The sequence below is a fragment of the Bubalus kerabau genome, chromosome 4, assembly GCF_029407905.1.
Source record: "Bubalus kerabau isolate K-KA32 ecotype Philippines breed swamp buffalo chromosome 4, PCC_UOA_SB_1v2, whole genome shotgun sequence".
In the NCBI taxonomy this organism is placed as follows: Eukaryota; Metazoa; Chordata; class Mammalia; order Artiodactyla; family Bovidae; genus Bubalus; species Bubalus kerabau.
The window spans coordinates 97,001,436-97,026,480 of NC_073627.1; the positions used below are offsets into that span (position 1 = coordinate 97,001,436).

At 39.3% G+C, this 25,045-nt stretch overlaps 1 protein-coding gene across 1 annotated transcript in view; it reads right to left on the bottom strand.

The window, feature by feature from the left end:
• LURAP1L (leucine rich adaptor protein 1 like) overlaps positions 1 to 25,045 on the bottom strand; it is a 53,207-nt gene that overhangs the window by 1,782 nt on the left and 26,380 nt on the right. The window lies entirely within an intron of this gene.

Consider the following 25,045-nt stretch of genomic DNA (forward strand, 5'->3'; position numbering starts at 1 on the left):
ATCATCATCATCATTGTAGCAGCTCCTATTTTTGAGAGATTATGTGACAAACACCATTAATAAAAGCTCAACACGCATTATATTGGGTTGGCCAAAAAGTTCATTCAGGTTTTTCGATGTTATAGAAAAACCCAAGCGAACATTTGGTCAACTCAATAATAACCCTGTGCCTTAAGTATTATTATTTCTATCCCTCTTTTATAGATGAAGAAACTGAAATCTGCAAATAAAAAATTAAGAGTACAGAAAATGTCTGTACCTTTTATGACTATATTGACAAATATGTAGTGCTGAAAAATGCTTCATGTTTCACAGGAACCAAATTGTTTCAATATTCCCTGAATCCAAGAGGCTGATAAATGAGGCTGATCTACTTTACACAATGAAGTGTACAAGTATTTTCTGTAGATTTCATTATTTCCTTCAGATGTGTCAAGAGCAGCTCCAATCAAAACTGGGATATGAGACTCTGGGACAGTTCCCTTAAATGACTTCTAGGTACGTAGTCTTTCTGATGGTTTAAATTACTTCAGAGAAATCTGTCTTCTTAGTTACAAAGCAGAATTTCTCTGTAGGCCCTACAGTTCAACAGGAATATCTGTTAACATGAAGAGTGTTTCTGAAGGAAGTAGGGGGAGAGACGCTGCAAGATAGCCCTTGCTCTGGTTGGAATTGAAGAGATAAGGCTCCTACAGAGATTCCAGTGGACTGGACTGTGAGGCAAGGACAGATTTAGCCACCAGAGGTCCTAGTCACATTCATCAGGGTTTAAATGAAAATTCCAGTTTTTTTTTCACCTGAGATCTTTTAACCCAGGAGACTGGGCCTTGCTTATTCTCTCTTGAACACCCAGGATAATTCAGATTTATGGGTTTCTAGAATTATCCAAGGCACTCTGTTGTGAGTGACTCAAGTCAGAAGAGAGAAAGAAGCTTATATATGCATTTATATTGTAAATGTATTTCTAGGAAACAATCCATCTCTGAAGGGGAACTTTGGATTGAGTGAATGTGACAGACAACTATTAAGAGAGATGAAATTTCTAGGATGACTTCAGAGATTTAAGATTGCAGGTAAACTCCATGTGTATATGTACAAAAATGCTTACATATGTATGTATAAAGTATGAAGTATAATTTAAAAACTGTTAATCTACCTAGGATATTAAATAAAGTGACTTAGGAGACTACCTTATCTTCTCTGAGAAATGTACCAAAAATTCTTAGGCAGTCAGCAAGGAAAATCAATTTTCTCTGAGACATTCATGAACAGAACTTAGTAAGTCTTGAGATGGTTTTCTCTTTGTGGTGTTGTCTCAGTGACCTTGCTTTAAGGTTGTGTGGGGGAAGGAGGTTTTGTGGCAATTTTTTATATTTGAATTTACCCCCACACCCTATGAGTCATCAAAATACTGTTCAAATTACAAGTAATACAACAAATATTTACAAATCACCAACAATTTGCCTACGTCCACAGAGGAGCCAGGAAAATCAATAGAAGTCAAAGTCTTGCAAAATTGTTCAGTTAAGCATCTGTAGCCGATAAAACATGCTGTGCCCATTGTAGGAACAGTGCAATGGAAGTGTGGCCATTTCCCAACAGCTCCCCAGATGAATCACAGCTACATTTGTTCACATCCCCACCCTGTCCTGTCAGAATGTTCCTGCGCATGCCCAGATCTGGACGTATTCCCTGTTACTCCCTTCACTTGAAATACTTGACTGTTTTCCCGTCCAAATTCTCCCCATTCTTGAAGTCCTAATTCTTCCATGAAGTATCTCTTCTGCCGGCCTGTTTACCCTCTACTGTGTAGTTTGTATCTGACAGTCTACCTTAATTTTGTACACTTATGTTGCTACCTATTATTGTGTCTTTTAGCTGTTTCTTCAGCTAAGCTTTCAGTTCCTTAAAAAAGCCGTGTCTTACGTTTTGTCCATCTCTTATGGTCTGTTTTAAGGATGGATTGATTTTGCGGAGGGGAAATAGTCGTAATTTTAGGATCTGAGAAAGTTCAGCTCTTAAGACAATAATGCACATTCCCAGTAACTGTGTCACTGGAGGGTTAAAACATACTTATACTTTTTTCCCAGCAGTTTTTGTCTGAGCTACACAGTGGCTGCATCACATAAGAAGTGTTCAGTTTTGTTGAGCAATATGAATGAGAGGGGAGTAGACTCTGAAGTAACAAAAGCTTCCTTTGACCATGAAATGATTTATTTAAATAAAAAAATTCTTTTCTTCTGAAAGCAAACATTCACAGGCCATTGAACCACTGTAGGGGAAAATATGACGAAAGCGAGTCACTAAGAACGTGTTGGTCAGGCTGATAATGATTACACACTTAACTGCATCTAACCCTGTGTCCTCCGGGGAGAGAGTAAACAGCTTCCCACCGTGGGAGCGAGCCCTGGGCCATTCGGTTCACACGGCTGTCTGCCTGTTACCTGGCACTCCACCTAATAGTGCTTTCTCCTGGAATTAAGGTACAGTTATGTTACTCCTTGGAGAAGGCAATGGCACCCCACTCCGGTACCCTTGCCTGGAAAATCCCATGGATGGAGGAGCCTGGTAGGCTGCAGTCCATGGGGTTGCTAAGAGTCAGACACGACTGAGTGACTTCCCTTTCACTTTTCACTTTCATGCATTGGAGAAGGAAAGGACAACCCACTCCAGTGTTCTTGCCTGGAGAGTCCCAGGGACGAGGTAGCCTGGTGGGCTGCCGTCTATGGGGTCACACAGAGTTGGACACAACTGAAGCGACTTAGCAAATGTTACTCCTGGGGAAACTTCAAAGTAGGAACGATCCACCACCAGGACTAAATCACCATGTGGCTTCTGTCTCCAGCAGCTGCCCTGCCTTTCCTCACTGTTATGCACATCAGTCCTTAGGAAGTCTGCCCATCCATTCAGAAAACAGCAGTCTTGCCCAGTGGGCAGGAACCTGTGTGGTTTTCCCACTTGAGGTCTTACAAGATCCCAGGACATTTCTCTGAGGACAGTGGTGGTTGGGAGGACTTCCTCATGGTCTGAGTTTAAGTGACTCCTCCTTGGAGAGCCCCTTCCTGATCAATCATAGTATCTAATTCCTATGCTTAGTTGTACACAGCATTTCTATATTTTTATGTTCCCTTCATAATACTTATGACTAATGGAAATCATCCTACTTATTACTTGTTTACTTTTTATTTTCTGTCTCCCATATGAGCATGTAAGCCATCACAGAGGGCAGGGGACTTGGTCTGTCCTGTTCCTCCAAAAGTGCTTAACGCATAATGGATGTACAAGTTTTATTTGTCCAAGGCCTGAATGATTGCCGTAAGTTGAACCATCTGTCAAGAATGCCCCTCCCTTGAGTTTTGTTATAAGTCAGTAATATCATAGGGCTTCCCTAATGGCTTAGATGGTTAAGAATCTGCCTGCAATATGAGTGACCCAGGTTCAATCCGTGGGTTGGGAAGATCCCCTGCAGGAGGGAATGGCAACCCCCTCCAGTGTTGTTGCCTGAAGAATCCCATGGCAGAGGAGTCCATTGGGTCACAAAGAGTCGGACACAAATGACTGACTAACACTTGCTAGTGATACAGCGCTCGAGGGGAAAGAACAAGGTAGCAAGAAAGAGCTCTTCAGTATTACAGCATTCCAAGCACGAAATCCCACTCCACTGATTCACAGAGTTCAAACACTGAGTAACTAGGGCAAGGTTATTCCCAGCTTAAATGCACAGGTTACAAGATAGTATCTCTGAAAGGAAGTGGACTTCACGACGTAAATCACACTCCAAGCATTATTCTGTGCGTTCTGAGGTGATAACTCGTACTAATACAACAGCATTGTTCTGTAAACACTTAGTGAAAGAAATTAAACAAAGGGAACAAACAAATAGGATGCTACCAAAAAAAGATTTTTTTGTAAGGTTTGCATTATTGATCCAAAGAGATGTCAATGTCCTTTCCTCCTTTCCTCTTCACTTGTCACCTCTGGCCCTTAGGTATTGCAGTACAGCCCATCTTCATACTTAATAAGCCTCTCATGCTTCAAAATTGTAGCATAATAGGTCTCTCAACTCTAGACAGAATGAAGACTGAAATTTCATGTCAATTATGATCAATGAACTGGTCTATAGAAGAACTTAATGGGGGGGTCTTGAAAAGCAAATATTCTTAATAATAAACTTTTCCAGATCTATGTTTTTGTCCAATCTATCATTTTACTACTACAAGAATACAAAGGTTATGAATTGTCTCACTGGAATCCAAGAAAGAATATGGTCATGCTTTCACTTCATCACAAAGTTGCCAAATAAATGGACTTCTTTGGTGGTGGTGTGTAAGGAACCCAGGACAGGGCTCTGGCCTGTCATTGTCTGTCTACCTTTGGGCAAGGTGGCTTGGCATATACAATCTTCTTATACAAGAAGAAGAATCCTGGGGATTAATTTTGAGCTCTGGTGAACCCCTGGACCCAATAGACATAGTAAAGTAGTCTGTGAACAAAGTCTAATTTCTGCCCAATATTGAAAATGTAATTCAGTAGAGAAATCCATGTATCACTTTTCTCTGCTCTCTGTATTGAGGTTTCATTGAAAATGTTATAAGAAGATTCTGTAGATCAGATCATCTCAGGATTTCCCTTCATTCTAACATAGTCTCTGATTGTCACTCCTGTGGCCATTTGATTACTAAATTGTTTCTGCTATGAGAGAATCATTCAAGCTATACAGGAGACAGAGCAATTAATTTACTGCTCCATCTCTGGCAAATTACTTAGCTAGTAAAAGCTCATGGCTAGAGTTTGAGCTCTATGTGAATTTTAATCACCTTATCAGAAATTCTGTGGCGATAGTAATTTTAGCTCTTGCCATTTGGGTTTCACTAAAAGTAATATTTGTGTTCTGTGCCAAGATAAACGTACATACCATATTTAATGGGTCTATATATTAACTGAAATGTGCACATGAGCTGCTGAATCTATCTGCCAAATAGGGACATTGCTCACTCCTTCTTGTCATCCTGCAGGCTTGCATAGCACCAGTGTTCATATCTCTCACAAAGCTCTCCTGTACCATTCTTATCTTTTTATTTATGGGAATTGACTAATCAGATAAAAGCAGGCCATCTCCCAGTTGTGCAACCTACTGTAAAATCCACAGTATCCATGACCCAAATCCCAAATGTCCAGCAAGCTGTTATAGGAAGAAGACTATTTTGCAAGCAAGTTAGTGATCATGAATATGAAGGAAGGAGAATAAATTAGATTTACCTTTTAATGTGATGTCCTAATCCTAGTGTCTAAGGTGAAAAAAACAATCAGCATTTTTTTTTTCAAATTTGTAATTGGCGGAAGGCCTTTTTTCTAGCTGTATTTATTTCTAAATATCTAAAAAAAAAAAATCAAAAGCATCTAATGTACTAAATTAAAGGGCTGTTGTAAAGATACTTAGAATATTATTTCTCTAATAGTTTATCCCAGTTTATCTGCATGTTCCCTTTGTATAACCTCCTCTTGTCTAAATGTACTCCCTCCTCAAATTTGCCACATCCTCTGAAGAATACAGATTTCCTGTCTACTCATCCTTAAAATTTCCAGCAGTTTTATTAATAGCTGTATTTCTAAAGCACTCCTATTTTGTCCAGAGGACCCTTAAGGATGGCACCATCTTACTGCAGTCTGAGAAGACACAGTACAATACTTGCATCCAATGCTTTGGGTTTAGAATGCGTTAGGAGAAGAGCATGTAGCATTTGCAAGTCAGAGCTAGTCTGCCAAATTTTTCCTCTGCTTTCTTAGCCAGTTCAAAATTTACAACAGAATTTGTTTTGAATTGGGCAACAGAGGATTCCATTTTTCTATCGGTCAGCTTTGTCTTCCTCCATTTGGATTGTTTTTATGTGGAAATGAACAATAACTAAAACAGTTCACTGTTTTCCAAAACCTCATAGAGGGGTAATTTCCCCAAAGACTAAATTACATACATAAAAACACTATCATCAGCACAGCTGACCAATTGATATTGTTTTGATAAATTAGATAGCTGCATCTGGTTTATTTGAAAGGGGCACATGTGATTCTCCTGAATCTTGAACATAAATTCCTGCCATCAGGCCTGCTCATGAGATCTGTATAGTGTCTGCTGGTGAGTCCTCTGATTACCAAAGGAAGACAGAGAACTCTACAGCCTTATTCGGTCAGGTTTTAGCTCCAGTTGATACTTAGATGCCTGTGATGAAAACTCCTTTACCATAACCTAATACAGTGAAAATTTCTTTCTTGAGAGATTTCAATATGTATATGCAAAGTATAATTCTGGCTAATGTATAAGACTATAAATCACCTGAGCTGAAATTCATTTGGAATGATGTCACTGAAACATGGACTCCCCATATTTGTAATAGAAGAGCTCCCACACAGAACACAGACCAGAAGAGTTTTTCTGCTAACTTATAATCAATGTTCTTTCTGCATGTTCATTTTTCTAATTTAGAATTTAAAGTGCGATTTTTACACGGAAGGCTCGGATTTGGTAATGTGTCCCCCTGTGATTTGTAGTGGCTGTGTCTCCAATGGGAGGGAAGCAGGAGGCAGGGTGCTGTGCTGGGAAATGTTGAACGGTTGGCTCCCTGGAAATCTACACACACACACAACATGCATACATGCGCATAATAGAAACTGTGCTGATACAAATAATACTAAAATATTTATATAAAATTACATATATAATTTATATAGAATGTTTTATAAAATAAAATATACAGTACCTTTTATTGTAAATTTCATGTACTGTAACTGATTCTCAGAGACTCCTTTAGTTTATTTTTGTTGAATTATTGTACATACAGCAACTTCTAGTTTCAGTCCAACCATAATTGAACAAATAGAATTGATCCCAGTCCACTAACTCTTTTCTAAATAATTTTTCTTCCTTAAGTCTGATATGTGATCTGTTGTTTAACCATTTTCCACCCTAGTGCAAATTATATTCATTAAACTGAAACCTGTTTCAGCCTCAGCATGAGTTACATCTGAGCTTTATGGATTTGTCAGTGATGGGAGCAATTTGGCTGAGTTAGATGAGTTTTTGACTGCATACAGAGTATTTCCCAGTAATTTTTTTGTGCTATGGATAATGTAATAGCTAAGGACATGACACAGTTTTAAGTCGAATCTGTAGTATCAACATTTTCCCCATTGGATCATTTTCCCCTTAAGATCATTGTCTTAAGATAATCAACAAAGTTAAGTCAAGTTCTGATTTATGAAGTTTTACAGTTTCTATGCTGTAAATACTCCTACAATGGCCAGTGTCAAGCTGCCAGCATGATGTCACTAAACATACAGTCGGTATGGAATGGAATTTTATCTTTTCCCCTAAGTAGAATTTGAGGGAGATGTAAAATATTTATACCAAAGTTATTAGTGGTCTTTTATGGAAAGGTTTCAAATACTGAATACAGATTATTCTTTAAGCATCATTGAGATATAAAATCTATTTGGAAAGGGAATAATCAAGATACTTAGACCCACTTAGTATTTACATTTCTATATTATAATCTTTCATGGATTTATTTCTAAAATATGCTGTGCTCTTCTCCATCTCTGTAAATAGAACAAAGTAGTAGAACCAGACAGAATCAAGTAGTAGTAAGAGGCCACCACCATGAACAGAGTATTTCTAATTCAGAGTTATTCAACAATGCACTTAGGGGTTATTGAGGTAATCACTTGTTAGTCCTTTTTTCATATGGTCCCTTCTTGTAAAAGTGCTCAGTTTTCTCTTTCAGTAACTACTAGATATTGATATTAGATCTGTTTGCCACAGTTCTTATGCCATTTTTTCTTCCTGAGTCACTCAATTCTTTCTAATCTGCTATCTGCAGCACAGCAGTACTTCAGTAATACTTCAGTAACTATAATTTTCCTATTTGTTGAGTATGAGAGAACTCAGATGCAAGGAAAATTAACCTTTACAATTCTTAGAAAGTGACTTTAAGCAGTGAGTAAAATTAGGTGAAGAAGCAGCCTCTGCAAAGAGTAAAGCACGTGGGCTTTGCTCCCTGGAGCAGTGCTTCTTGACATATATATTACCTTGGAGTCTTGTTAAAATTCAGATTCTCTCCACTAATTCTGTGATCCTGCATTTCGAACAAGTTCTCAGCAGATGCCAGTACAGGTAGGTAGCCTCTGAGATGCCTCCAAATAAAACCCTCTCTTTCCTGGTATCTACATCCCAGCCTGAGTGTAGACTGGACCTTTTGACTGGTTTCTTAGGAATACAATATGGCAAAAATGATGGGATGTCAGTTCTGAGAAAAGATTACAAAAAGACTGTTTTCTGTCTTGGGTACATTCTTTTACTTGCTGAGAGGAGAGGAATCTGCCAGGCTGTGAGGTGTACTATTGTGAGATCTCCATGATACAGAACTGATATCTCTGGACAATAGTTAGTAAGGGGCTAGGTGCTGAAGAATTGATGCTTTTGAACTGTAGTGTTGGAGAAGACTCTGGAGAGTCCCTTGGACTGCAAGGAGATCCAACCAGCCCATTCTAAAGGAGATCAACCCTGGGATTTCTTTGGAAGGAAGGATGCTAAAGCTGAAACTCCAGTACTTTGGCCACCTCATGCAAAGAATTGACTCACTGGAAAAGGCTCTGATGCTGCGAGGGATTGGGGGCAGGAGGAGAAGGGGATGACAGAGGATGAGATGGCTGGATGGCATCACCGACTCGATGGATGTGAGTTTGAGTGAACTCCGGGAGTTGGTGATGGACAGGGAGGCCTGGCGTGCTGCGATTCATGGGGTCGCAAAGAGTCGGACACGACTGAGCGACTGAACTGAACTGAACTGAACAGAGGCCTGCCCACTACTACTGCCTATGTGAGTGAGCATGAAGCAGTGAGGGGGCTGTGAAATGACTGCAGCTCCATCTGATGTGCTAATTGCAGACTTTGAAGAGACTCAAGCCAGAAACACTCAGTTTACCTGTGCCAGACTTCTGACTCACAGAAACTGAGATAACACATTTGTTGTTTGCCTTGCTAAATTTTGGAGTATTTGTTACACAGAATGGATAAACATACACCAATGCCATTGGTATATGGGCTACACCTTGAGTAGCAAGGACTTATATATCTTTTCTATTTGTGGATAATTTGGGGTGGTAGATGCTGGACCACCATGTCTGTGGAATGCTACTCTATTGGCATATTGTTTTATAGCTTGAAAAAAGTAAAAAATTGAGTAAATAGTGAAATATACATTGATGGAGACAAGAAATGTTAGAAGTCATGGTCTTCTTTGAGGGGCCATCTGCATCACCCACAGGACAAATGCATGGTTTATTATCCTGAAGGCTAAATGACAAATGATATCTCTGATATTTAGTGACACAGATAATGCTTTAAATAGAGATCACTTATAAATAATACTCCTATAATTTGAGGTGCATAAAAAGTAGGGTGTACAATGATAAGATAATAAACTTAGATGTTAACATTCAGATAGCTTAAGAACTTAGAATACACTAAGACTAGTGACATCTTTGAGTTTTCAATACTGACAAATTGACTAAATTTTAACCCTGCTTTTCTGAATTCATTTAATTTGAAGAATTCGCTTTAATGTGTCCTCACTAGGGGAAAGGAAGGAGGAGATAAGGAAAACAACAAATGTGTTTATTGTCTCCCATGAACCAGACTTTGTGTTTCACATATTAACCGATTTTTCTAGAAAGGGCTTCAGAAAATGCACTGGTCATAACAAACACCCTCTTCCAACAACACAAGAGAAGACTCGATACATGGACATCACCAGATGGTCAACACTGAAATCAGATTGATTATATTCTTTGCAGCCAAACATGTATACAGTCAGCAAAAACAAGACCAGGAGCTGACTGTGGCTCAGACCATGGACTCCTTATTGCCAAATTCAGACTTAAATTGAAGAAAGTAGGGAAAACCACTAGATCATTCAGGTATGACCTAAATCAAATCCCTTATGATTATACAGTGGAAGTGAGAAATAGATTTAAGGGCCTAGATCTGATAGATAGAGTGCCTGATGAACTATGGAATGAGGTTTGTGACATGGTAGAGGAGACAGGGATCAAGACCATCCCCATGGAAAAGAAATGCAAAAAAGCAAAATGGCTGTCTGGGGAGGCCTTACAAATAGTTGTGAAAAGAAGAGAAGCGAAAAGCAAAGGAGAAAAGGAAAGATACAAACATCTGAATGCAGAGTTCCAAAGAATAGCAAGAAGAGATAAGAAAGCCTTCCTCAGTGATCAATGCAAAGAAATAGAGGAAAACAACAGAATGGGAAAGACTAGGGATCTCTTCAAGAAACTCAGAGATACCAAAGGAACATTTCATGCAAAGATGAGCTCAATAAAGGACAGAAATGGTATGGATCTAACAGAAGCAGAAGATATTAAGAAGAGATGGCAAGAATACACAGAAGAACTGTACAAAAAAGATCTTCACGACCCAGATAATCACAATGGTGTGATCACTGACCTAGAGCCAGACATCCTGGAATGTGAAGTCAAGTGGGCCTTAGAAAGCATCACTACGAACAAAGCTAGTGGAGGTGATGGAATTCCATTTGAGCTCTTCCAAATCCTGAAAGATGATGCTGTGAAAGTGCTGCACTCAATATGCCAGCAAATTTGGAAAACTCAGCAGTGGTCACAGGACTGGAAAAGGTCAGTTTTCATTCCAATCCCAAAGAAAGGCAATGCCAAAGAATGCTCAAACTACCGCACAATTGCACTCATCTCACACGCTAGTAAAGTAATGCTCACAATTCTCCAATCCAGGCTTCAGCAATATATGAACCGTGAACTTCCTGATGTTCAAGCTGGTTTTAGAAAAGGCAGAGGAACCAGAGATCAAATTGCCAACATCCGCTGGATCATGGAAAAAGCAAGAGAGTTCCAGAAAAACATCTATTTCTGCTTTATTGACTCTGCCAAAGCCTTTGACTGTGTGGATCACAATAAACTGTGGAAAATTCTGAAAGAGATGGGAATACCAGAACACCTGATCTGCCTCTTGAGAAATTTGTATGCAGGTCAGGAAGCAACAGTTAGAACTGGACATGGAACAACAGACTGGTTCCAAATAGGAAAAGGAGTTCGTCAAGGCTGTATATTGTCACCCTGTTTATTTAACTTATATGCAGAGTACATCACGAGAAACGCTGGGCTGGAAGAAACACAAGCTGGAATCAAGATTGCCGGGAGAAATAGCAATAACCTCAGATATGCAGATGACACCACCCTTATGGCAGAAAGTGAAGAGGAACTAAAAAGCCTCTTGATGAAAGTGAAAGTGGAGAGTAAAAAAGTTGGCTTAAAACTCAACATTCAGAAAACGAAGATCATGGCATCTGGTCCCATCACTTCATGGGAAATAGATGGGGAAACAGTGGAAACAGTGTCAGACTTTATTTTTCTGGGCTCCAAAATCACTATAGATGGTGACTGAAGCCATGAAATTAAAAGACGCTTACTCCTTAGAAGGAAAGTTATGATCAACCTAGATAGCATATTCAAAAGCAGAGACATTACTTTGCCAACAAAGGTTCGTCTAGTCAAGGCTATGGTTTTTCCTGTGGTCATGTATGGATGTGAGAGTTGGACTGTGAAGAAGGCTGAGTGCCGAAGAATTGATGCTTTTGAACTGTGGTGTTGGAGAAGACTCTTGAGAGCCCCTTGGACTGCAAGGAGATCCAACCAGTCCATTCTGAAGGAGATCAGCCCTGGGATTTCTTTGGAATGGAATGATGCTAAAGCTGAAACTCCAGTACTTTGGCCATCTCATTCGAAGAGCTGACTCATTGGAAAAGACTCTGATTCTGGGAGGAATTGGGGGCAGGAGGAGAAGGGGACGACAGAGGATGAGATGGCTGGATGGCATCCCTGGCTCGATGGACGTGAGTCTCAGTGAACTCCGGGTGTTGGTGATGGACAGGGAGGCCTGGCATGCTGCAATTCATGGGGTCGCAGAGAGTCGGACACGACTGAGTGACTGATCTGATCTGATCTGTAGAATGGTCCTTGTGCATAGGGAATATAACTGAGACACAAACCTTTTGTTAGAACCATTCATTTTTTAGCTAATGTTGATAATTTTATAATATTTGGAATGCTTCCTTTTATGATGAAGATTAATTTTATTTTTCATATGATGCCTAAACACCAACTAAATGTTGACATTTGGGAAAATTTGAGTGGGGCTCTCCAGATGACATGAGTTGCAGTGCGGCAGTGATCTGACTCTATGAAGTGTGGCCAGTGAGAAACAACTCACTGAAAATACACTGACTTTCTTATTTAGTTATTTTGTCTGATTAAAAAAATCTTTAGGAATATTAATAAACATATCTTCCATTTATTAGTTGCTTCCTATATATCATGTCTTAAATATTAACTTATCTAATATATTTAATGTCATTATCATAATAAATCTGTAAAGCTGATTATGATTCTCATTGTGGTTCCAGTCTGACATATAAAGAGGTTGAAAGTTATCACTGTTTCCCCAAAGAGAAAAAAATGGAATAAACTGAAGATCAACAACTCTTCTTACATCCACCAGAGACTTAAGGTCACAGGGTAAACTGCTGCCCCCAGGAGACAAAGAAGTGGATACAGAGAATCTTTGCTTACCAAGAACAGATGCCCAGAAGCAGAGGACCCCCGCTGGAGTTAGTAGGAAGACTTAAAACTATAATTGAAGAATTGCTGGAGATTCATTGTAGAGTAGTTACTAGCATTGTAACTAGTTTTTAAGTTAAAAACTCCACGTTAAAAATTTCAGGGGAAGCCCCACGGTTTCATGAGTTTTACCTCCAGCAGCCCCACCAGGTCCCAACTTTCCCTGATGCTCTGATAGGGGCAGGAGCAAAGTACAGTATGCCCAAAGCTCTCTGTTCTCTTTCTCAGGGCCTGCTGTCAAGGAAAACTCTTTACCAGAGCCTCACTGACTGGGGTTTTACCAAAGCCTAACCAACCTTTTTTGTTGTTGTTTAGTCGCTAAGTCATATCCAATTCTTTTGCGACTTCATGGACTATAGCCTGCCAGGCTTCTCTGTCCATGGGATTTCCCAGGCAAGAACACAAGAGTGGCTTGCCATTTCCTTCTCCAGGGGATCTTCCTGACCCAGGGATCAAACCCTCACCTCCTGCATCTCCTGCATTGGCAGGTGAATTCTTTACTGAGCCACCAGAGAACCAACTAGGGGTAAAGAGAAATGCCCATCTCAGGCTCACAAAAAGACTGAGACCTGACCATGGACTCTAGACTGCCTCTCCTCCCTACACTGTACACCATATCAATAGGGCTCCTGAAAATAACAGGGACTGGCAGCTGAACGTCCCACAGGCCTCAGACTCTATTTAAGGAGTCTCTAGGAAAACCCAAAGGCAAAAAAAAAAAAAAAAAAAGTAGACCAAAAAAGAAAAGATACTAGAGGAAATATTAGTCTCTGACACCTACAGCTAACAGTAAACACAATTTAACTCCTATTCAGATAAATATAACACCTCACATCTCAGGTCTCTCTCAGTTCCTTTTATATCATACACAGCTTGCAACAAAAAATTACAGGATATTCTGAAAAAGCAAAAAGTCTGAAGAGACAAGTCATGCCTCAGAACCAGATTCAGATATGGCACAGATTTTGATATTATTAGACTGGGAATTTTAGGTAACTATGTGGAAAATTCTGAAAGAGATGGGAATACCAGACCACCTGATCTGCCTCTTGAGAAACCTATATGCAGGTCAGGAAGCAACAGTTAGAACTGGACATGAAACAACAGACTGGTTCCAAATAGGAAAAGGAGTTCGTCAAGGCTGTATATTGTCACCCTGTTTATTTAACTTATATGCAGAGTACATCACGAGAAACGCTGGACTGGAAGAAACACAAGCTGGAATCAAGATTGCCGGGAGACATATCAATAACCTCAGATATGCAGATGACACCACCCTTATGGCAGAAAGTGAAGAGGAACTAAAAAGCCTCTTGATGAAAGTGAAAGTGGAGAGTGAAAAAGTTGGCTTAAAACTCAACATTCAGAAAACGAAGATCATGGCATCCGGTCCCATCACTTCATGGGAAATAGATGGGCAAACAGTGGAAACAGTGTCAGACTTTATTTTTCTGGGCTCCAAAATCACTACAGATGGTGCTTGCAGCCATGAAATTAAAAGACGGTTACTCCTTGGAAGGAAAGTTATGAGCAACCTAGATAGCATATTCAAAAGCAGAGACATTACTTTGCCAACAAAGGTCCATCCAGTCAAGGCTATGGTTTTTCCTGTGGTCATGTATGGATGTGAGAGTTGGACTGTGAAGAAGGCTGAGCACCGAAGAATTGATGCTTTTGAACTGTGGTGTTGGAGAAGACTCTTGAGAGTCCCTTGGACTGCAAAGAGATCCAACCAGTCCATTCTGAAGGAGATCAGCCCTGGAATTTCTTTGGAAGGAATGATGCTAAAGCTGAAACTCCAGTACTTTGAACACCTCATGCGAAGAGTTGACTCATTGGAAAAGACTCTGATGCTGGGAGGGATTGGGGGCAAGAGGAGAAGGGGATGACAGAGGATGAGATGGCTGGATGGCATCACTGACTCGATGGACGGGAGTCTGAGTGAACTCTGGGAGTTGGTGATGGACAGGGAGGCCTAGCGTGCTGCAATTCATGGGGTCGCAAAGAGTCGGACTCGACTGAGCGACTGATCTGATCTGCTGATTAATTTGATAAGGAATCTAATATAGAAAGTAGACAACATGCAAGAATAGGTGTGTCATGTGAGCAGAGAGATAACATTTGTACAAACAATCAAAAGGAAATGCTGTGGCGGATTCGTTTTGATGTTTGGCAAAACTAATACAGTGTTTGAGGTTTAAAAATAAAATAAAATTAAAAAAAAGGAAATGCTGTAAGTCAGAAACACTGCAATATAAATGATGAATGCTTGTGATGAATATATCAGTAGACTGGACACAGCTAAGGAGAGGATCCATGAGCTCAAAGAGTTTCAAAATCTCTTCAGCAATGTGTTGAAGCATAGCCTAAGAGGCTTACCAAAGCATAATTTAATTACCAATGGACAGATACGCTTGTATGACCTGTAATTTACTACTAATTTGGCTCAGACTTATGAAGTTGTAAGTTGACGTGTAGATTTGTGTTTTGAAGACCTGAAAATGATTTTGGCCCAGTGGAAAGAAAAACATCTCAAAGTTATGGTTTTATTGTCCTGTTTGATGCTAAATGGCTTTGTCTCTAAACAGATTATTTCATATGTCTTTCCTGAGAAATTACCTAAACTCTAATTCTCTTTTGGGCCAGCTGTATCATCTTGCTGCTTTTTTCATTAAATAAGCTAAATAAATCTTCGGCAAGTGCTCCCTCTATGTTTGTATGAGAACCATGTTTTCAACTACTTAAAAATTACACTTTAATAGGGTTGGAGGTTGCCATCAAAATACATAGTATGCCTGCCTGCTGGAACTGGTGAAACAGTTCCAAAGAAGTGGCCTCTGGAGTGAAATTCTGACTCTCCATTTTCTTCTGATTTGGTGCCTTTTATTCCGGTTTCCTTGCTTCATTATTATTGTTTTGGATCCTTGGCTAATAGTTACCAGTTTTGGTTAACTCAATGTTAGGTAATGTCCATTTTCCCAACTGGGTACTGAACCCTCCTGTATTAAAAAAAAAAAAAAAAAAAAAAAAAAGAAGTATGAAAACCCAGCCAATTCCAGGAACTCGTGCACTGAACCAACAGGCCAGTCAAGGTCCCATAATCTATAAATGATTTCCTGTTTGGGGTAGCTCTAATTGGCAATCTGGTTTCATGATGTATTCACTTGGGATCTCTATAGGATGATGGGAATCTATTCTCTGTTGGGCGAGAGATGACACAGAGTTTGGTCAGTTGGTCTATATTGTTTGTCTTTTGTTGTGCTCAAATCCATGTAGAAAATATTATTTCCACTGACGAGGAGAAAAACACTTTGAGAATGTGTGTTTTGTGTTTTCTAGTGTCCTGTGCCTAGGGTGGTAGAACTGAAGTTTTAAGTCCTGTTGGTGGCTGTGTATTTGAGAAAAACCTTTTACTGCTCATAGATAAGAAAATGAAATATTTCCCTACTTCTAGAATAAATTAAGTTATAGTGTCTTAGGAAAAAAGAGAATTTTTTCATTAGAGATACTAATAAATACTTGGAAAATTTAATATTCTCAGAATTTCAAGAATGTAAGTTGAACATTAATATTTTGAATGTACTGACATTTTTGAGGGAAAAACAAATCCTTCACAATGTTAGCTTAGAAACATCAAAGTGAATCTTTAGACATGAATTGGTTTGGTAAATTTAGGTTATAAATAACTAAATGTCTTTTCCTTGCTTTTTTTCAATATGGAGACTAAACATATAATTTAATTTTTCTTGTTTAAGATTTGGATTTATTTTCTAATGAAGAGACTAGTTAATGCTAACTTCCTGAATTCCTTTAACTGGTTTACTGTTGAAATAAGCTAAGGTTTCTTCCATATATTGAGATTAAAAAAATATGCAATTATGTATTCAATTATATTTTCTTGGGCTCCAAAATCAATGAGGACAGTGACTGCAACCATGAAATTAAAAGGTGCTTGCTCCTTGGAAGAATAGCTGTGACAAACCTTGATAGTATACTAAAAAGCAGAGCATCACTTTGCCGACAAAGGTCCATATAGTCAAAGCTATGGGTTTTCCAGTAGTGATGTATGGATGTGAGAGCTGGACCATAAAGAAGGCTGAGCGCTGAAGGATTGAGGCTTTGGAACTGTGGTTCTGGAGAAGTCTCTTGAGAGTCGCCTGGACAGAAAGGATATCAAATCAGTCAATCCTAAAGGAAATCAATCCTGACTATTCATTGGAAGGGCTGATTCTGAAGCTGAAGCTCCAATACTTTGTCCCCTGATGCGAAGAGCTGACTCACTGAAAAAGACCTTGATGCTGGGAAAAACTGAGGGCAAGAGGAGGAGGGGGTGACAGAGGATGAGATGGTTGGATGGCATCGCCGACTTGATGGATATGAGTTTGAGCAAACTCAGGGAGATAGTGCTGGACAAAGAAGCCTGGTGCACTACAATCCATGTGGTTGCAAAGAGTCGGAAACAACTTAGCAACTGAACAAAAACAATATTAAGTTATAATTCTTAATCTTTTTTATTCAATGGTAATTGTGTTCTGTTCTGTCAGTTCAAACATAATTTGGAGGATATTAATTGTAGACTTTAAACTAATATAAATCAAGTTAATAAATAAAAATTTATGGCTATAAATAATTTCTAAGGAAAATAGAATTTTCAGATGTGTCACCAGTTAGTTGTTATGTATATCATTGCTTTTTATTTAAATAGTAACAGAGTGGCTGAATCTTTGGGTCATTTTAATAAACATATTTTTGCATCCACAAAAGTGTTAAAGGTGTACACTTGGCTATGAAGATCTTATAAAGTAGTTGTGTAAACTTTGCTGGTCTCCTTAATAGCTTGTATATGATAGTGGTTACTCTCCAGTTTTTGTCTGAAATGTTAGTAAATTTGATTAAAACTTATGGCTTATCTAGGTGGTTCAGACTAGACTAGAAATAATCATGGCAAAGAACTATAAAATATGCCAGGACATGGAAGCAACCTAGATGTCCATCAGCAGATGAATGGATAAGAAAGCTGTGGTACATATACACAATGGAGTATTATTCAGCCATTAAAAAGAATACATTTGAATCAGTTCTAATGAGGTGGATGGAACTGGAGCCTATTATACAGAGTGAAGTAAGCCAGAAAGAAAAACACCAATACAGTATACTAATGCATATATATGGAATTTAGAAAGATGGTAATGATAACCCTGTATGCAAGATAGCAAAAGAGACACAGATGTATAGAACAGTCTTTTGGACTCTATGGGAGAGGGATTGGGGGGATGATTTGGGAGAATGGCATTAAAACATGTATAATATCATGTAAGAAACGAATCACCAGTCCAGGTTCGATGCAGGATACAGGATGCTTGGAGCTGGTGCACTGGGATGACCCAGAGGGATGGTATGGGGAGGGAGGTGGGAGGGGGGTTCAGGATTGGGAACACGTGTATACCCACGGTGGATTCATGTTGATGTATGGCAAAACCAATACAATATTATAAAGTAAAAAAATAAATAAATAAAAATTAAAAAAAATAATACATTCATAAGTTAAAAAAAAAAAAAGAAGAGTATTTTTGTTCTCAGTAAAAGTGGTTTGTTTCAGAATGTGAAAGGAAATAGTAAAGAATAGAGCTTGAATTGAAATTGAAAACTGACTATACCAAAAAACCCCAAATTATTTGCCTTTAAATATCATATCTACAAAGGCTTCCCTGGTGGTTCAGATAGTAAAGAATCTGCCTGCAATGCAGGAGACCCAGGTTTGGTCCCTGACTCGGGAATATCCCCTGGAGAAGGAAATGGCTAGCACTCCAGTATTCTTGCCTGGAGAATTCCAGGGACAGAGGAGCCTGGCGGGCATATATAGTCTATGGGGTTGCAAACAGTCAGAAATGACTGAGTGAATAACACACAAAGAATTATATGGGAAAAAAGTAATGTAATGTATAAAAATATTGGTAAAATTTGCTCAGTTTTGATGGCTTTATTAGGAGATAAAATTTAGGGAGGAGGGAAGAGGGTTCAGGATGGGGAACACATGTATACCTGTGGCGGATTCATTTTGATATTTGGCAAAACTAATACAGTTATGTAAAGTTTAAAAATAAAATAAAATTAAAAAAAAAATTTAAATCTAAATCTCTATTAAAAGAATAGGTTTAAAATAATGAATAGCAACAAATTTCATTAACTGTTAAACAGTTTAGTTATCAAAGACATTTAGTCAATATGTTAGGAAACAATTTTTTAAAGGAGTTTATGGATAAAACACTACATTACCAATGCAAAGCTCAAAGTTGCTTTTTTGCCTTCTTCTGTTGGAATGAAAAATTGGTGTAGAATTTAGTTTGTTCTTAGGAAGATATAGTAAAAGGTTATTCTTCTGTGTTATCTGCCCAGATAGTAGAGATGCCTTATCTAACCTGAAAATTTTCTATTCTTTGGGCTGATTTTGGCTTGTCCTTGAAAAAAAAAACAAGTTACTTAAAGAATTACTTAAAATTGTGTCGCATTCTTAATGCCAAACAATGACCATTCATTATTTCCAAGCACATAATGCTAGTGTTTTAATCAAACAACTAAATATAGGCTAATAATACTTCAACCCTTTTGATTTTACCTTCCCAAGATAAGACCCTAAATTCAGGGGGAAATTTTTTGAATATCTTTTACGCCTTAGCTGTTCTTTATGGTCTTTGCAAAGGTCCCCATTTGCTAGACAGCAGGTACAGCAAAATGACTAAACAAGCGTGTGTTCCAATAAAAGTATTTACAAAAGCATGTGAACTGGATTTAGGCAGTGGCTGCCAGGGTCCTTGTCTTACAGGTATTAAAACAAACAAACAAACAAACAAAAAACACATCCTAATGAATTTAACTCAATATATTTTTTTTTCAGGGACTTATTTGACCTCTGCGCCTCTATTCTTCCTTTATCCACCTTTTTCATCCTTATAGTTTCCCCTCATTAAAGGGCTAAAGACACCTTAGCATATGCTTGCTTTAGGTTTGTATGAGTCATTCACCACCCCCCAACACGGCCTCTTTTTTCTTTTTTTGGAATAATGTGCTTTGGTAGACTCAAACAGAGCCACTGCCAGAAATTTACTTAGAAAAGACACAAATGCAGATGGGCCCAGGAAAGTATATGCAACACAGATGATGTATGTGAAGGAACCGGAAAATGTGACTTTGCTGTGACAAAAGTTTCTGTTAAGTATGCGTCACTAAGTCTTTAACTCCTTTTTATCTTTAATCACTTTTAATCTCCAATTTATTCCATAAAAAGTTGCCTTTATTGTATAAAAGAACATGCATACTCTGAATTTAATACTTCAAGTAAGACTCCATAAGCTTTGTTTCTTCGGGGTGGGTCAAGGTGAATTCCAGGAGGAAGGAATGGATTAGCTCTTCATTTTGGTTGGCTTCCTCTCTCCGATTATCTGTGATTCAGCATATATCTAGTATTGTGATGATGCAGTGCTCTTCATTTTACTGAGCGCTTTAGATTTTCCACAAATAGCTTAATGATATCTCTGTCCCCAAAGATTATCAGTAACTAAATTTATATGCTTCTATCTTTAGTGTATTAGAAACTCAAATGTTTAAACTGCCCCTTGGCATGATATGATTTTGAAAAACTATTCTGTTTGCTTTATTTTAAATGAAATTTGTTAGCTCTTTAACATTGCCTCAAATGCTATATTCATTTTCCCAATTTAGTACTCTCCTAGAATTTTAATCTAATTACATGATTTCACCTGGATGTATAAGAATTTGTTCTTCTTTGAGCAGTGATGTAGTTTGTCATGTTTATATCTACACTGATCTATTTCTGGAAGAAATAACATACAATGCTTTTAAAACAGAGGTGATGGCTGAGTTGTTACTTATTGATACTAGTGATGTCCTGTGATTCAATTACCCATTGATGGTGGAGTTCAGTGAGGATAGCAAGAAAACCTAAAACTGAGTCTAGTCTTGGTTCCATTAGTAACTTAACTTTTAACAAGTCCCCTAATCTTCCCATGCCTCCATTTCCCTATTAGATTCCTTTCAGCCCTAAATTGTCTTGATTCTCAAATGTAACACGTTAAATAGTAAATGGCCAGTATACACTTTGCAAAGGAAATTGGAAGTTCCTCCATTTGTCCAATAGAACACTGTCGGGATGATCCCAGAGTTTGATTCTAGTAGATGACTACATCAGTAGAAAGAGTGTATGCAGGAACGAGGGGATCTTTCAAGATAGAGAATTTTTCAAGACGTGGCAGCAACAAATTTAGTGGTAACAATCGAATATAGAGGCAAATGACAAGGAAGTAGTAAGCAGGGTGTCCTCCAGTGCAGTGGGTCTATCCTGTCCATTCATCCTAGTTTCTTACTGGAATTATTAGTACATGCCAAATCTACAAAGGTATGTTGAATGAAGAAATGAGTGAGAATGGAAAAAACAGGTCCATATGTATATGGTAAGAGTCGGACACGACTGAGCGACTTCACTTTCACTTTCCACTTTCATGCATTGGAGAAGGAAATGGCAACCCACTCCAGTGTTCTTGCCTGGAGAATCCCATGGATGGAGAAGCCTGGTAGGCTGCAGTCCATGGGGTCGCACAGAGTCGGACACGACTGAAGCAACTTAGTAGGAGTAGTAGTAATGTAGCAGAGAATAAGTATGTATTAATTTTCTTTGGGAAAAGAGGATGTATTTCAGTTGCCTAATGAAAAACAAGATGGATTTGGATAGAGAGATGGGTACGGGTGGCCAGTCAGGAAGGACATTATAATTTGAGCCCATAATGAGGAAAATAGGCAAAGGTCTAGAAATGTATAAGTTCACTTCCTGCTCAGGCAGTGGAAAGCCAACCAGAGGACCTGAAGATCAAGAATGTGGTTGGAGGTGGGAATGTAGTTTGAAAGCATATCATGAAGGGAGTCTGGAGTGCTGGGCAAGGATAAGATGCTGTGACAGTCCATGCCATAAGAGTTCACCACATTCTCTTAAACAGAAGCTCTCAATCAGTCTCGCCACACTGCTGTGCTGTGGGTTACTAAATCTAGCTGCCCTCAGGAGAGCTTCAGAGGGCTTCATTAGTATCTCAGGCCTATTTTTAGTACGGGCAAAATTTTACTAGTTGCAGCAACAAAAGATATTACAGAAAACAATTTGGCCGTGTAGGGACATTAGCTAGGACTGGAGCTTGAACTGACACCAGAAAGCTTTATTGTGTGCATCTTTTTCTTCTTGTTCAGTTGCTCAGTCATGTCCAATTCCTTGCGACCCCATGGGCTGCAGCATGCCAGGCTTCCCTTATCCTTCACCACCTCCCAGATCTTGCTCAAACTCATGTCCATTGAGTCGGTGATGCCATCCAACCATCTCATCCTCTGCCATCCCCTTTTCCTCCTGCCTTTAATCTTCCCTAGAATCAGGGTCTTTTCTAATGAGTTGGCTCTTTGCATCAGATGGCCAAAATATTGGAGTTTCAACTTAAGTATCAGTCCTTCCAATGAATATTCAGGGCTGATTTCATTTAGGATTGACTGGTTTGATCTCAATACAATCCAAGGGACTCTCAAGAGTCTTCTTCAACACCACAGTTTGAAAGCATTAATTCTTTGGTGCTCACCCTTCTTTATGGTCCAACTCTCACATCCATGCATGACTACTGGAAAAACCATAGCTTTGCCTATACAGACCCTTGTTGGCAAAGTAATGTCTCTGCTTTTTAATATGCTGTCTGCTAAGTCACTTCAGTCGTGTCTGACTCTGTGCTACCCCATAGACAGCAGCCCACCAGGTTCCCCCATCCCTGGGATTCTCCAGGCAAGAACACTGGAGTGGGTTGCCATTTCTTTCTCCAGTGCATGAAAGTGAAAAGTGAAAGTGAAGTCCCTCAGTTGTGTCCTACTCTTAACGACCCCATGGACTGCAGCCTACCAGGCTCTTCCATCCATGAGATTTTCCAGGCAAGCGTACTGGAGTGGGTTGCCATTGCCTTCTCTGAATATGCTGTCTAGGTTGGTCATAGCTTTTCTTCCAAGGAGCACGCATCTTTTAATTTCATGGCTGCAGTCACCATCTGCAGTGATTTTGGAGCCCCCCAAAATAAAGTCTGTCACTGTTTCCATTGTTTCCCTATCTATTTGTCATGAAGTGATGGGATCAGAGGCCATGATCTTCATTTTTGAACACTGAGTTTTAAGCCAGCTTTTTCTCTCTTCTTTCACCTTCATCAAGAGGCTCTTTAGTTCCTCTTCGCTTTCTGCCATAAGGGTGATTGTCATCTGCATATCTGAGGTTATTGATATTTCTCCTGGCAATCTTGATTCCAGCTTGAGCTTCATCCTGGCATTTTATATGATGTACTCTGTACAGAAGTTAAATAAGAAGGGTGACAATATACAGCCTTGATGTACTCCTTTCCCGATTTTGAACCAGTCCCTTGTTCCATGTCCGGTTCTAGCTATTGCTTCTTGACCTGCATACAGGTTTCTCAGGAGCCAGGTGAGGTGGTCTGGTATTCTCACCTCTTTAAGAACTTTCCACAGTTTGTTGTGATCCACACAGTCAAAGGTTTTAGCATAGTCGATGAAGCAGATGTTTTTAATGGAACTCTCTTGCTTTTTCAACGATCCAGCAGATACTGACAATTTCATTTCTGGTTCCTCTGCCTTTTCTAAATCCAGCTTGAACATCTGGATCTTCACAGTGCATATAATGTTGAAACCTAGCTTGGAGAATTTTGAGCATTACTTTGCTACCGTGTGAGATAAGTACAATTGTAGGGTAGTTTGAGCATTCTTTGGTGTTGCCTTTCTTTGGAATTGGAATGAAAACTGACCTTTTCCAATCCTGTCACCATTGTTGAGTTTTCCAAATTTGCTGGCATATTGAGTACAGCACTTTCACAGCATCATCTTTCAGGATTTGAAATAGCTCAGCTGGAATTCCATCACCTTCACTAGCTTTGTTCATAGTGATGCTTCCTAGGTCCCACTTGACTTTGCACTTCAGGATATCTGGCTGTACATGAGTGATCACGCCATCACGGTTATCTGGGTCATTAAGATCTTTTTTGTATAGTTCTGTGTATTCTTGCCACCTCTTCTTAATATCTTCTGCTTCTGTTTGGTAGATACCATTTCTGTCCTTTACTGCACCTATCTGCATGAAATGTTCCTTGGGTGTCTCTAATTTTTTCTTGAAGAGATCTCTAGTCTTTCTGATACTATTGTTTTCCTATATTTCTTTGTATTGTTCACTTCAGTTCAGTTCAGTTCAGTTGCTCAGTTATGTCCAACTCTTTGCGACCCCATGAACTGCAGCACGCCAGGCCTCCCTGTCCATCACCAACTCCCAGAGTTCACTGAGACTCACGTCCATCGAGTCAGTGATGCCATCCAGCCATCTCATCCTCTGTCGTCCTCTTCTCCTCCTGCCCCCAATCCCTCCCAGCATCAGAGTCTTTTCCAATGAGTCAACTCTTCGCATGAGGTGGCCAAAGTACTGGAGTTTCAGCTTTAGCATCATTACTTTCAAAGAACACCCAGGACTGATCTCCTTTAGAATGGAGTGGTTAGATCTCCTTGCTGTCCAAGGGACTCTCAAGAGTCTTCTCCAACACCACAGCTCAAAAGCATCAATTCTTCGGCACTCAGCTTTCTTCACAGTCCAACTCTCACATCCATACATGACCACTGGAAAAACCATAGCCTTGACTAGACGGACTTTGTTGGCAGAGTAATGTCTCTGCTTTTGAATATGCTATCTAGGTTGGTCATAACTTTCCTTCCAAGGAGTAAGCGTCTTTTAATTTCATGGCTGCAATCACCATCTGCAGTGATTTTGGAGCCCCCCAAAATAAAGTCTGACACTGTTTCCACTGTTTCCCCATCTATTTCCCATGAAGTGATGGGACTGGATGCCATGATCTTCATTTTCTGAATGTTGAGCTTTAAGCCAACTTTTTCACTCTCCTCTTTCACTTTCATCAAGAGGCTTTTGAGTTCCTCTTCACTTTCTGCCATAAGGGTGGTGTCATCTGCATATCTGAGGTTATTGATGTTTCTCCCCGCAATCTTGATTCCAGCTTGTGTTTCATCCAGCCCACCATTTCTCGTGATGTACTCTGCATATAAGTTAAATAAGCAGGGTGACAATATACAGCCTTGATGTACTCCTTTTCCTATTTGGAACCAGTCTGTTGTTCCATGTCCAGTTCTAACTGTTGCTTCCTGACCTGCATATAGGTTTCTCAAGAGGCAGGTCAGGTGGCCTGGTATTCCCATCTCTTTCAGAATTTTCCACAGTTTATTGTGATCCACA